Below are 15,801 nucleotides of genomic sequence, written 5' to 3'. Positions count from 1 at the left end.
GGCAACTGTGTGATGCCATCATGTCAATATGGACCAAAATCTCTGAGGAATGCTTCCAGCACCTTGTTGATTCTATGCCACGAAGAATTGAGGCAGTTCTGAAGGCAAAAGGGGGTCCAACCCGTTACTAGCATGGTGTACCTAATAAAGTGGCCGGTGAGTGTATAGTGCCAATTTCTAACTGGGAATTCAAAATGCGCAAGGCTCCCGGAAAGGGACGTGGACGAGGCCGTGGGCGAGGTCGGGGGAATGGTTCTGGGGAGCAAGGTAGCAGTGAAGCCACAGGGCGTCCCGTGCCTACTCCTGTGGGGCAGCAAGCATTGCGCCACTCCACAGTGCCAGGGTTGCTTGCCACATTAACTAAACTGCAGGGTACAAACCTTAGTAGGCCCGAGAACCAGGAACAGGTCTTGCAATGGCTGTCAGAGAACGCTTACAGCACATTGTCCAGCAGCCAGTCAGACCCTGCCTCCTCTCCTCCTATTACCCAACAGTCTTGTCCTCCTTCCTCCCAAAATTCCCAAGCTTCACAGAACAATAACCCCAACTGTCCCTGCTCCCCAGAGCTGTTCTCCGCTCCTTTCATTGTCCCTCAACCTGCCTCTCCACGTCACGATTCCACAAACCTAACAGAGGAGCATCTGTGTCCAGATGCTCAAACACTAGAGTCTCCTCCATCTCCGTTCGATTTGGTGGTGGATGACCAGCAACCCACCCTCATCGACGATGATGTGACGCAGTTGCCGTCAGGGCATCCAGTTGACCGGCGCATTGTGCGGGAGGAGGAGATGAGACAGGAGTTGGAAGAGGAAGTGGTGGATGATGAGGACACTGACCCGACCTGGACAGGGGGGATGTCAAGCGGGGAAAGTAGTGTGGATGTTGAGGCAGGTGCAGCACCAAAAAGGGTAGCTAGAGGCAGAGGCAGAGGTCAGCAGCTTAGGCGAAGCCAGGCCACACCCGGAATCTCCCAAGATGTTCCAGTTCGTACCCAGCCCCGAAAAACTCCCACCTCGAAGGCACGTTTCTCGAAGGTGTGGAGTTTTTTCAAGGAATGCGCCGAGGACAGATATAGTGTTGTCTGCACAATTTGCCTCTCGAAATTGATTAGGGGCTCTGAGAAGAGCAACCTGTCCACCACTTCAATGCGCCGTCATTTGGAATCCAAGCACTGGAATCAGTGGCAGGCAGCAACGGAAGGACAAAGGCCGCCTGCTGTTCACGCCACTGCCACTGCCTCTGCCACTGCCTCTGCCTCTGCCACTGCCACTGCTGACTGTGCTGGCGATGCACTCCAGAGGACGAGCCAGGACACCACTTCATCTGCCTCCGCCACTTTGTTGACTTCTCCCTCATCCTCCCCTGTTCCTGTCTTATCTCCTTCTCCTGCACCATCAAAGGCACCATCAGGCGCTTCTTTACAACAACCCACCATCTCTCAGACATTGGAGCGGCGGCAGAAATACACTGCTAACCACCCACACGCGCAAGCCTTGAATGCCAACATCGCTAAACTGCTGGCCCAGGAGATGTTGGCGTTCCGGCTTGTTGAAACTCCCGCCTTCCTGGACCTGATGGCAACTGCGGCACCTCGCTATGCTGTCCCTAGCCGTCACTACTTCTCCCGGTGTGCCGTCCCCGCCTTGCACCAGCATGTGTCACTCAACATCAGGCGGGCCCTTAGTTCCGCGCTTTGCACAAAGGTCCACTTGACCACCGACGCGTGGACAAGTGCATGCGGACAGGGACGCTACATTTCACTGACGGCACACTGGGTGAATGTAGTTGAGGCTGGGACTGCTTCCCAAACTGGCCCGGTATACCTCGTCTCCCCGCCTAACATTCCTGGCAGGGACACGAGAAGAACACCACCCTCCTCCTCCTCCTCTACCGCCTCCTCCTCCGCCACCGCCTCCTCCTCCGCCACCGCCTCCTCCTCCGCTGTTAGATTGACCCCAGCTACGAGTTGGAAACGTTGCAGCACTGGCGTTGGTAGACGTCAGCAGGCTGTGCTGAAGCTGATCAGCTTGGGGGACAGACAGCACACTGCCTCCGAGGTGAGGGATGCCCTCCTCGATGAGACGGCAATATGGTTTGAGCCGCTGCACCTGGGCCCAGGCATGGTCGTTTGTGATAACGGCCGGAACCTGGTAGCAGCTCTGGAGCTTGCCGGACTCCAACATGTTCCATGCCTGGCCCACGTCTTCAACCTAGTGGTGCAACGTTTCCTAAAGAGCTACCCCAATGTTCCAGAGCTACTGGTGAAAGTGCGGCGCATGTGCGCCCACTTTCGCAAGTCGACAGTAGCCGCTGCTAGCTTAAAATCTCTCCAGCAACGCCTGCATGTGCCACAACACCGGCTTTTGTGCGACGTCCCCACAAGCTGGAACTCAACGTTTCAGATGTTGAATAGAGTGGTTGAGCAGCAGAGACCTTTGATGGAATACCAGCTACAAAACCCTAGGGTGCCACAAAGTCAGCTGCCTCAGTTTCACATCCATGAGTGGCCATGGATGAGAGACCTTTGTGACATCCTACGGGTCTTTGAGGAGTCCACAAGGAGGGTGAGCTCTGAGGATGCGATGGTGAGCCTTACAATCCCGCTCTTGTGTGTTCTGAGAGAATCCCTGATTGACATCAGGGATAACTCAGATCACACAGAGGAGTTAGGGATAGCATCCGATCCGTCACAGCTGGAGAGTAGGTCCACACATCTGTCCGCTTCACTGCGTTTAATGGAGGAGGAGGAGGAGGAGGAAGAAGAGTTGTCCGATGATGTGATGGTGATACAGGAGGCTTCCGGGCAACTTCGAATCGTCCCATTGTTGCAGCGCGGATGGGTAGACATGGAGGATGAGGAGGAAATGGAGATTGAACTTTCCGGTGGGGCCAGAGGAGTCATGCCAACTAACACTGTGGCAGACATGGCTGAGTTCATGTTGGGGTGCTTTACAACCGACAAGCGTATTGTCAAAATCATGGAGGACAACCAGTACTGGATCTTTGCTATCCTTGACCCCCGGTATAAAAACAACATCTCGTCTTTTATTCCGGTAGAGGGGAGGGCCAATCGCATCAATGCTTGCCACAGGCAATTGGTGCAGAATATGATGGAGATGTTTCCAGCATGTGACGTTGGCGGCAGGGAGGGCAGTTCCTCCAGTAGGCAACCAAGTTCTCACCGGTCCACACAAACGAGGGGCACACTGTCTAAGGTCTGGGACACCTTGATGGCACCCCCTCGCCAAAGTGCCACCACGGAGGGTCCTAGTGTCACCAGGCGTGAGAAGTATAGGCGCATGTTGCGGGAATACCTTTCCGACCACAGCCCTGTCCTCTCCGACCCCTCTGCTCCCTACACGTATTGGGTGTCGAAGTTGGACCTGTGGCTTGAACTTGCCCTATATGCCTTGGAGGTGCTGTCCTGTCCTGCCGCCAGCGTCCTATCTGAGAGGGTGTTCAGTGCAGCCGGTGGCATCATCACTGACAAGTGCACCCGTCTGTCAGCTGAGAGTGCCGACCGGCTCACTTTGATAAAAATGAACCACCACCGGATAGAGCCTTCATTTTTGTGCCCACCTGTGTAAAGCACCCCAACATGAAACTCCATGTCTGTACTCAACCTCTCCAATTCCTCCGCATCCTCATACTCATCCACCATAAGCGTTGCACAATTCTGCTAATACTAGGCTCCCTCCACCCTGATTTCCCCCAACTCTGCTGGTTAGAGGCTCCCTCCACCCTGATTTCCACCAACTCTGCTGGTTAGAGGCTCCCTCCACCATGAATTGGTCCAAACTGGGGTTTTTAGAGGCTCCCTCCACCATGAATTGGTCCAAACTGGGCTGTTTAGAGGCTCCCTCCACCATGAATTGGTCCAAACTGGGGTTTTTAGAGGCTCCCTCCACCATGAATTGGTCCAAACTGGGCTGTTTAGAGGCTCCCTCCACCATGAATTGGTCCAAAATGGGGTTTTTAGAGGCTCCCTCCACCATGAATTGGTCCAAACTGGGGTTTTTAGAGGCTCCCTCCACCATGAATTTGCCCAAAGTGGGCTGTTTAGAGGCTCCCTCCACCATGAATTTGCCCAAACTGGGCTGTTTAGAGGCTCCCTCCACCATGAATTTGCCCAAACTGAGCTGTTTAGAGGCTCCCTCCACCATGAATTGGTCCAAACTGGGGTTTTTAGAGGCTCCCTCCACCATGAATTGGTCCAAACTGGGGGTTTTTAAAGGCTCCCTCCACCATGAATTTGCCCAAACTGGGCTGTTTAGAGGCTCCCTCCATCATGAATTGGTCCAAACTGGGGTTTTTAGAGGCTCCCTCCACCATGAATTGGTCCAAACTGGGGTTTTTAGAGGCTCCCTCCACCATGAATTGGTCCAAACTGGGGTTTTTAGAGGCTCCCTCCACCATGAATTTGCCCAAAGTGGGCTGTTTAGAGGCTCCCTCCACCATGAATTTGCCCAAACTGGGCTGTTTAGAGGCTCCCTCCACCATGAATTGGTCCAAACTGGGGTTTTTAGAGGCTCCCTCCACCATGAATTGGTCCAAACTGGGGGTTTTTAGAGGCTCCCTCCACCATGAATTTGCCCAAACTGGGCTGTTTAGAGGCTCCCTCCATCATGAATTGGTCCAAACTGGGGTTTTTAGAGGCTCCCTCCACCATGAATTGGTCCAAACTGGGGTTTTTAGAGGCTCCCTTCACCATGAATTGGTCCAAACTGGGGTTTTTAGAGGCTCCCTCCACCATGAATTTGCCCAAACTCTGCTGGTTAGAGGCTCAATCCACCCTGATTTTCAAAACAAATGTTGGTGCCAACCTCAACTTACTACAAGGGCCAAATTCACTGCTGGTGACAAGCTCTCCTCACTGCAAGTGCCAAATACACATGTTTCAAGGTGTTTTCCTACTGTCAGAGAGGTGGTATTGAGTGTGTAAAGTGTGTACTTGTTAGGCTGTGATGTTGGGGTAATAGAGGGTCTTTGGTGTGTTAGATGCCCCCAGACATGCTTCCCCTGCTGTCCCAGTGTCATTCCAGAGGTGTTGGCATCATTTCCTGTGGTGTCATAGTGGACTTGGTGATCCTCCAGACACGGATTTGGGTTTCCCCCTTAACGAGTATCTGTTCCCCATAGACTATAATGGGGTTCGAAACCCGTTCGAACACACGAACATTGAGCGGCTGTTCGAATCGAATTTCGAACCTCGAACATTTTAGTGTTCGCTCATCTCTAATAAGTGCCAAACTAGGCTGTGTCCTTAAAGTGTTAAAATGGCAGCAGGCTGTTTAAGCTGTAACCTTGTCCTATATCACATTGCTGGCGGTATGCAGCATGGCATCATATAACATGATGTGACCTTAACTTCATATAAGACATAACTGGCATATAAATGTGTTACAAACATGGTATAACAGCATATGTAACTAGGCGGATTTGCTTTGTGTAAGTTGACAACTGATTTTCCTTTAGAAATCCTTTTCTTTGCAACATGAAGTCTTACTCGTAGATAGCACTGCAGGCACCCTTTCCTTCCCACTTCCCGGTTTTACTAATAAGTAGTGGGTGTAGCACTCACTATGCGGTTAGCCAGTGCTACATGATCTGTCTGGCTTTGACCATATAAAGAGATGTATTTTGACACAAGAAGCTGAAAATAATGCACTGGGGAATCCCTTGTGGAAGTGAACGGTATGTGAGTTTGCGAACACTCTTTTATCAGTCCAGCCAGGGCGCAGAGTGGCACAGTCTGAATACGTCCTGACTATGTATAAACACCCAGCAGTACTAGGAGAAGAGTGATTAGGTTACAGAGGGGATGCTGAAGTGCGCAGTGGGGGATGTTGGCTATGCGCTGGGGGAGGATGGATATTCTCTTGGCTGATTGGACTGGAATGTTTTTAGCTTTCAGGCAAAGAGGAAAATAAGAGACAGGAAACACATCTACACTTCAGAAAGTAGGGTGGACGGTGAATAATGTATCCTTCCCATTAAATTACTGTAACGTCCGCATTACTCAGGCCTGAACTGCAAAGTTACGAGAAAAAACAAAGAGTCTGCAACATGTCAGATATTTACAACTAATTCACTTATTTGAACTTTGTTACATCAAATTTTTACTGTTCCTTTCTGCTGAAAAGCAATGTGGGAATACTATTAGGACCAGATGAATTTTTATTAAGAGACTAATGTATTTTCTGTAGCTGCACATAAGATTGAGATCTACATCGGGGCTTAGCTATAAGGAGTGCAGCTGTAGCAGTTGCTACCAGGCCCCAGACCCTGAGGGGGGACCATTTTATGTGAAATATACCATACCTCACAACTTTTAAAGGGAAGAAAGAGGGACAGAATGTGGGTGGTCACAGCAAATTTAGCCCCACCCACAGTCAACCTTGAACCTCACATCCCCCACAGTACACCCTGTACCCCACAGTACACCCTGAACCCCACATCTCCCCCTCCCTGTACCCACACAGTACACCCTCTCCCTGCAACACACACACACCCTGCATCCCACATTACACACACACCTTGCATCCCACATTATACACACAGCCCCTAACCACCCTGCATCCTACATCCTTCCCTCCCCTTTCAGTACCTTAGACTACACAGATCTCTCCACCTTTCTTACTGCCGGTATACTAAGACATGCCTACCTAGTGATGTGACGTCTGACGTCACACAGGTCCTTCTGATTACAGTAGTGAAGCTTTCCCCTGATCACCTTGTAACTGTTATAAGAGCTGATGGAGATTGGGGGAAAGTATGTTAACAAGTAAACACTTCAGGGGCAGAGCGGGACATGCAGTAAGCTGTGTGGGACTGCGGGACAGGAGCTTAAAATCAGGAAAGTGGGAGCTATGATATACCACTATTCAAAATGGCACTGAGAAACATGGAACTCCATTATAGATTCTTCATCGGGGCCCAGGAGCTTCAAGCCCCTGGATCTGTGTATTTTGTTGTAGTTCTGATTATACAGGATGAATGATAGTAATACAGATTCAAGTCTATCCAAATACCTTTTATAGACTTCTATGGATAAAGACTTTTGATATCTTCATACCCTTAGCATGTTATAAGGCTGGTTTCACATTTAGTTTTTAATGTTTTGTATTTTTAATGGTGTTTTTGCTAAAAAAAAAAAACAACAAAAAAAAAAACATGGCCAGATGTTACAGGTGATCCAACAGGAACTTATGAATAGTCTTACAAGCACTACATTTTTTCTTGCCTTTTCTCCCTATTTGGCATTTTTTAAGTGCAGAATTTTATTTACATTTTTTAAACACAGGGACAAGTATCCGCGTACATTTTAATAATGGGATTTGTTATGGCATTTTTCTTAGAAAAAAAAATGCCAGGCTAAAAGTTAAGTGGGTCAGATGCCTAAGGGGATTGTAAGCTGTTTTATAAATATAGGAGCTCAAGAAGACCTTCGGCTGTATTGACTTGCCAGTTTTAGTACATTCTTGTTTTTTCTCTGACATAACAATTTTGGAGTATATTTTGCTTGAATTATCTCTTGTATCATTACAGATGGTCATAACCATGTATGTATTATACTGGGGCACTCATACAGGTACAGTTAGATCCAGTGTATAGCATGGGTATATAGCGGTTCTAGTAGCAGGATGCCAGCTGTAGTCTGTAAAGGCTTTTTTAAAATGTGGTGGGGTTAGATGTAATGTCTGCAAATTTGCCACAAAGACATCGGTTTTTAACAGTATGGATAGCAGATTGACATTCAACATTAGATCGTTTTTTAATTGCAACGGCCACCATGTTGTATACATTAGCAATTGCATATTTGTTGCCTTATGTGTGTTGGCTGTACAATTTGGTCACTTAAAGCCAGGATTGCAGAACATCTATCAGACAGCTCTGAGAATTTTTCTAATAATATTTCTAATGTAGCACGCGCAGGGGATGTTTCTGACTTTAATTTCTTCCCAGTGGAACATGTCACCAGACCTGCCAGGGGGAGGGGAGATTGGCGGCGTAAATTGTTGAAACGAGAAGCTCTGTGGATCTTCAGATTGGGTACCCACTCTCTGGCGGGTCTCAATCTGAGGATGAACCTAGAGTATTTTTATTGATATAAATTCTTGCATATGTGTGATTTTGATATTATTTTTTTTTTTGGCAGTTCATTTATCACATTGTCTCATGATTTCATCATATGTGTGTATGAATTTGTGGATGTACACAGTTTCTTTTTTGTGTGTGTATATATATATATATATATATATATATATATATTTTATTATCTTTATTTAAGATATGATATTGTGGGTTGCACCCCATATGGTATTGTGTCACGAGAAGACATTGCTTTCCAATTTTGCTCCTTTTTCAGACACTGATATTCTCCTTTTACTTTAAGGGCTAGTTCACACAGGGCTATGGAGGCTGATTTTGACGGCAGATTTTGCCTCAAAATCCGCCTCCATACAATGGTGGTCTATGTAGACTACTAGCTTTTTTTTTCTGCTAGCAGAAAAAAAAAGTGACATGACCTTTCTTCAGGCGTTTTCTGCCTGAGGAAAGGCAATAGAAGTGAATGGGAGGCAAAAAACGCCTAGCGTTTTTTTGCAAAAAACAGCGACTGAAAACGCGTTTTTTTTTGTTACAGTCCATTCACTTTAGGGGAGGGGAAAACTGCCTGGTGTTTTCTGAAGCAGTTTTTTTTTTTTTTTTAATCAAAAACTGCTCCAAGAAAAAGCTCCAAAAAACACCTCAAGGTAAAAAATAAAAGCTTGCTAATTAGGAAGCGTTTTTTTTCATGACCAAAATAAGCCAGGAGGTTTTTACGTGTGAACTAGCCCTTAAGCGATTAAATCCAGTGCTCTTCTGATCACATGGCCGTGGTCACGTGACCGCTGTCATGTCTTTGGGTCTTTCATTTCCTGTTTGTTTGGGACCTGTGGATTGAGCGTATATGGCTGCAATGCTAAGTCTGTTTCGGTCTATTGTTCTTTAATAGTAAGTCTTCTCGTTACATGATCACATTTATTATTCATTCATTTTTCATTATTCATTCTTTATTTTCATTCTGTGTATTTCTATGTGGGCGCACGATTGTATATTCATGTGAACATTATTTATGTGTTTGCTATGACTTATATGCATTTTCTTTTGTTTTTGTTCTTTTCCGCTGAGATTTATTAGCAACTTTGTGTATACGTTGATTCTATTCTGTTATATATGATTGTTCATTTTCTGAATAATTTGCTGTTTGGTTTTGGTTTTTATGGGTTAATTTTTTGTTCAATCATGTGATCTGGGCGTGGGGTGGGTCTTTATTTTAAATTGCGATGTGTTCATTTGGGTTTTGTGATGCCATGAGTAAGGGGGTCGCTCCCGAAACGCGTAGGATTCCTTTTCTATACCATGCTTATGAACACATGATGTATTTTTAACTTTTGCTATTAAAAGCTACATTTTATTATATTTATTTGTGGTTCTGAGGGATGCTGAAGAGTTTGTTTTTGTGGATGTGATGTCTTTGAAGCCCCGGTCCTGGGCTCATTTTTCATGTATCTATTTATACTAGATCCTCTGATGACATTGTGAGCGGTTGGAAGTGCTTTTTGTATTTAGCTGTAGTGTGTAGTCACCATCCAACTGCAAAAGCTGACTTTCATGAAAATCTGGTTGTGCCTACGTGATATGTGAAGAGTTAAGTGCAGATGCAATCCTGCTGGAGTTGAGAATTCATTCAATCCAAATGACAGATCTGCATCCCACCAATGGAAGACCAGACTCAAACACCGATAACGCCAAAGGTCAACTGAAGATTTGTCTTTTTAACTAATGGAACTGATATCCTAAACAACAACCTATACATTGGATAAAGAAACAAGTTCATCAAGTCCGACCTATAATCCTACCATGTTAATCCAGAAGATAAAAAAACTCTTGTGAGGCGGATTACAATTGCCTTATATTAGGGAAAAAATTCCTTCCTGACTACGACGAATACATCATTGGGACAACATCCCGTTCCAAAATTCTAAATCCAATACTTTGTGATATTTTTGCTTTCAAGAAAGGCGTCCTTGCCCCTCTTGAACTTGTACAAGTTATTAACAAACATAACATCCTGTTGAAACGAGTTCTCTGCTTTTTGTGAAGTTCCATAGAAGTGGATGGAGTGGTGGTCACTCAAATTCTCTTGAATATTTACTATGAATTTTTGTTAGCTTCTTATGATATTGTTCCCTTATGCTAATTTATCCTCCCTAATGAATACAACGATCATGTTACTAACACAATATAAGGGTGATCAACATATCATTGCTTTGTTTTCTGTCCCATGATCCTGTTTAGAAATGTTGTGCTGCTGTCTGATACACAACTTTTTGTTTATATGAGGATTCAGCTGAATTATTTCAAGTAGAATATCCCTGCAGGAGTCCAAGTCTAAACTCTCTAGGGTTTATTCAATCTTTACCAGGAATTTACTGTTTTCTTCTACGTTTTTTGACCATAATGTAGCCACAACATGTTTAATATACAATACGGCCAAAACTGCATAGCAAACACCCTCTTATTTATGGTAAAACGCATGTTGTGTTGTTTTTTCTTCTACAGAGCACACTACTGGTGTGTTCCGGCATGACAGCAATGAACATAATGAATGTGACAAAGTAAATTACAGCGGTTTTTCCACTACTAATGCTTAACCCTTTTACACAGAACAGAAAAAGTGTATGATTGCTCGGGGTGCGATTGCTGAGACCCCCATGAACAGAAGAACAGGGGTGATGGAGTCACTTGTATGGGAGTCATGGAGATCACTAGTCTGGTAGTCTCATTGAAGAGGATGGAGCTGTGGTTAGGCAGGTGTACCACCACTCCATTCACATTGGGCACTTAAGGATCTGTGTTCTATCTCCAGCATAGAATACCTATATGCTCTGTTGACTAACCATAACAGTAAATTGGAATGGATGGTGTGATACAGAATCTAGCTGGAAAGGGAACTGCAATAACCAAGCTCATATTGAGTGCTGGTTAATGAAAGTAAGGTCACATTCACATGGTCAGTGTTTGTAAGGCCTAAAGCAGGAGCTGGGACAAAACACAGAAGGGGTGTATATCTTTCCACCATACTTTTTTCTGTGTAGGTTACATTTATGGTTTTGCCGTACAGATATTACTGACTAAATACTGGCCATGTTCTGATGTGTGAAAATAACCTAAAATAGAGCTAGAGGGCATGCTCTGATACTTGACCTGTGTTGTCTAGGCATGCCCCTGTCTATAGATCAATGATAAGAGTTATCTAAGAGCCTGTTACCATCATATCTAAAGTGGACATGTACAGGACATTTAGATTATGTGTCCCTGCTCCTGTATGAACATATGTATTAAAAGGTAATGTGTAAAGGCACATCAAAATTAATTCTTATATATTGCTATGTGGTGGAGAAATGTTTCTTTTTCTTGTGTGTTTAGCAGCCCAGTGGGTGGTCCTATCTATAATTCACAGCAATCTCTTTATTTACTTATTCAAGAATTGTTGTCAATCACAGATAAGTCCACCCACTGGACTCCTAAGCCCATGATGTCCATGGATCGATCTGCATTTCCAACTTGAGAAGCTCCATTTAAAAAAAAACAGTATCTTTAGAATACCCTTTTCAAACTAAATACATATAGGAATAGCCTTAAGAAAGGCTATTCTTCTCTTGCCTTTATTATTCTGATCCGGGCCGCCGTTCCTGAGAAATATATTCTTTCTTCCTTATGTAAATGAGTTTTCTCGCAGCACTGGAGGCGTCCCCAGTGCTGCTTGAAATCACTCCAGCGACGACTGTCTTCTTCACTGGACCGCCTCTTCTCTGGTGTTCGCATCGCATCTTTGTCCAAAAACGCCTCTTCCGTTCGGCCTCAAGAAAATGGCCGAAAATAGTCAGTGCATTTGGATGAAGACATGATGGGAGCACGAGAGAAGAGACGGTGCGCAGAAGATGGAGGCGTCACTGGAGAGTTTTTAAGCAGCACTGGGGACGCTCCCCAGTGCTGTTTGAGTGCAAGGGAACGCCTCCAGTGCTGCGAGAAAACTCATTTACATAAAGAAGAAAGAATATATTTCTCAGGAACGGCGGCGTGGATGAGAATAATAAAGGGAAGAGAAGAATAGCCTTTCTTAAGGCTATTCCTACATGTATTTAGTTTAAAAAGGGAATTCTAATGATAGAATCCCTTTAAGCAACTGTTCAAATGGATCTTCACAGCCCAGCAATGACACTAAGTTATGAGGAACACCCTTCTGACAATGGGGAGATGTCGGTGCCAAATTTAACAGCACCGATATCTCCAGCCCCTGGGCACAATACCAGGAATGCTAACAGTGTGCTGAATTCAGCGCACTGTCGACTTTCTAGCGGTATATAAAACCGCATGTGCCTGAGGACATGAAAGGTCCTCCTTAAAGTATAATATAAAGCTGGACATATACTCAGGTCTCTTCTCAAAATAAGAAGGTATATTTTAGTGAGGAGAGGAAAAATAAACCATTCTCTTCTTTCTGGGAAGACCAAAGGATCAAACATGTTTACATCAAATCTGTCCAATCCTTCTTGCACTCAACAGAAATTGTTAGGGGATTGTCTTGATCCCCCATACACTTATGATCCCTGGATTTAATCTCATATGTATGGCCTGTGTCAATATGACATGAACAGGAGTTATTATAATAAATGCGTTCATCTATATTCTGCTTTATTCTACCCACTCCCTAAAAAATAAAGAAGTCCACAGTTAAAATAACAGCACCCAATGTTTTCCTATATTGTGAATTGGTGTAACTGGAATATTCTTTCTAAAAGACATTGTGCCCCCTTTCCTCTTGACTATGAACAGAAATCTGTGAATTTGATCTTTGCCGTCTATGTTATCGCACAGAATGAAGTCCAGACGTCTCAGCCCACTCCTGTGTAGTGTTGACCTTACAATTCTTGAATTTCCCATATAAAGAAATACAACCAATCGAAGCCATGTGACTTCCCTAAAGGGCTTTTGTTTTTGACGTGTGATCCTTTGCTTCATAGATGACATTTTGTATGTCGGCGGCTAATTATACTCTAAATATTACAAGCTGTACTTTGTGATTTTTCTCTAAATATTTTATTGTCATTGTAATGTAACGTCTGTTTAAAATATAAGATTATTGCCAGACAAGGCACGTGACACATCTCAGCTGAAGTGTGTACATAGTATTACGAGGGATATAAACAGTGCGGAGACATTCAGAAAAATAAATAAATAGGACAGAAGAGGTCACCACACTCTACAACTGCCTCTACTTTATGGTAACCACAAAACTGACTCCTGGCAGACAATAGGTCCATACTAGAACTACCCCCCCCCCCTCTATGGGAACTCAAAATTGTAGGAAAGTCTACGCCACCCATACACGTTAGATTTATATTGCTGGATCCTGGGATCTTATTACCATATACCAGCTTTGTGAATTAAATTTTTGGCACGCAGAGCCTTCAAATGGTGAGCTAAACCTATCAAAAAGCCAAAGTCTCTTAATTTTGAGGCATCTTATTCATACACAAATGGAGTAAGGCTAAGGCCCCGCGTTGCGGAAACGCAGCTTTTTATGTTGCAGTTTTTTTAACCAAAGCCAGTAATATCTACAAAATGATTGGGAATTTTAATAGAAGCTCTTATGTTTCTACCTTCTGCTCAATCTACCCCTGGTTTTGGCTAAAAAAAAAAATGCAACGAAAAAAGCTGCTTTTCCGCAACCTGAGGCCTTAGCCTACGGCCAAGCCCCTTTGGGTTGGAAACACCGCGATTTGCCCCGGCCTTAGGCTAGGGCCCGATGGAAATGTGGCAGGAAAAATCGTGGCATTTTACAGTAATTGCAAAGTGAATGGGATTCAAGCGAATCCCATACCCACTTTGTGGTAAAAACCGTGGCGCGGACATGCTGCGATTTCCAAAACTGGTGTGTTTTTGGAAATCGCAGCACATCAATTATACCTACGGACACTCTGGCAGTTTCCCCATAGGTATAATTGTAACTCTGCGAACTTTCTGTTTAAATTGCCGCAGGAAGACCCGTGATGCGTTGCCTCCATGGTTTTTCTTGCACGGCTTTATAGCTGTGGGTTGTCCCATGGGGCCTTAGCCTTAAACTGGCAAACATGGTGCTGAATTGAACCCTCTTCCAACTTTGTATATAAACTATTATAGTGACTTCTCAGGAGCTGATTGGCTTCTATAGCCATCAGGTTTCCACTGTATTATACAGCGGAAACCCAGCACTAATGTCACAATCAGTGCTTACAGTGATCATGGACATTAGCTTCGGAAACGCCTTGGTCAAGCCTGACTGATGTGCCATGTTTGCCATAGATACTGCGTCCCCCCATCTCAAACAAAATCCGGAGTCTGTGATTGGTTGACATGGCACTTGTACTATAGGCTACATTGCATTATTTTATTTATTGTTTAATTTATTTTATGCTTACTTGTATAGCACTATCATATTCCGCAGCGCTTCACAGACATTGACAGTCACTGTCCCATATAGGGCTCACAATCTATATTCTCTATCAGTATGTCTTTTGAATGTGGGAGGAAACTGGAGTACCCGGAGGAAACCCACGCAAACACAGGGTATTGATTAGAGCCCCTGGGGGTCCCTTTCCCTAGAACTCATAGAAAAGTAAAAAAAAAAGTGAAACACATACACATTAGGTATCCCTGAGTTCGAAAATGCCTAATCTACAAACGTATACAAAAAATTATACCATATGAAATATAAAAAAATTTATGGGTATCAGAATATGGCAATTCCAAAAAAATTTATTTTTATTTTTTTTGCAAAGTTTTGGATTCTTTTATGAGGTTAAAATGTAAAAAAAAAATTGGAATTTGGTATCCCTGGAATCTAACTGAACCATTTAATACAGGTGTTCTGTCATTTTGGCTGCACAGTGAAAACAATGGTAAAAGCAAAGCCCATAAGAAAGTTGTACAAATTCAGTTTTTCTCCAATTACACTTTCTTCTGAATTTTTTTCCAGCTTACAAGTAAATTGTACAGAATATTAAATATGAAGTACAATTTGTTCCACAAACATTAACCCCTCCTATGGTTCTGTTAGTGGAAAAATAAGCAAGTTACAGGGTTTGGAAGGTGGGGAGGGAAAACCAAATATTGAAAAATGCCTGAAGCGGGAAGGGGTTAATAAATCAGTCCCAATGTAGTGTGTATAAAGGGCTCATGCCTCGAAACGTGTAAGGAAGTTTCCATATGGCAGTTTTGTCTTTTTTTTTTGGATGCCCTTGTGAATTTGTATTTAATTTTTCTGATTTTTTTTTGTCCATTGTGTTTATGGAATATATTTTTGATATTTTGATTTTAAACATTAAAAGTTAAATTTTATTATTATTATTTTTTGAATTTTTTCATATTACTGGGTATTACTGTGTATGAGTGCCTTTCTCGCTCCCTCTTACCATGTGCTATCTATAATACTTGTGTTTTGTTATGTTGCAGAGAAGTATCTGGGTCCACAAAGAACCCAATAGTGATTTCCAGCTCTGCACCCCCTACAGTTATGCCGTTATGCCCCTTCCCTTTACTTACACCATTTGTAAATTGGTGATTGTACCTTGAACCTTGCACATGCCACTAGTAAACCGGTGATTGAGCCTTGAACCTTGCACATACCACTTGTAAACCGGTGATTGAGTCTTGAACCTTGTACATGCCACTAGAAAACTGGTGGCTGAGCCCTGAACTTTGCACATACCACTA

The sequence above is a fragment of the Leptodactylus fuscus genome, chromosome 2 (assembly GCF_031893055.1).
Source record: "Leptodactylus fuscus isolate aLepFus1 chromosome 2, aLepFus1.hap2, whole genome shotgun sequence".
In the NCBI taxonomy this organism is placed as follows: Eukaryota; Metazoa; Chordata; class Amphibia; order Anura; family Leptodactylidae; genus Leptodactylus; species Leptodactylus fuscus.
Note: the sequence above shows the minus strand (reverse complement) of the source record.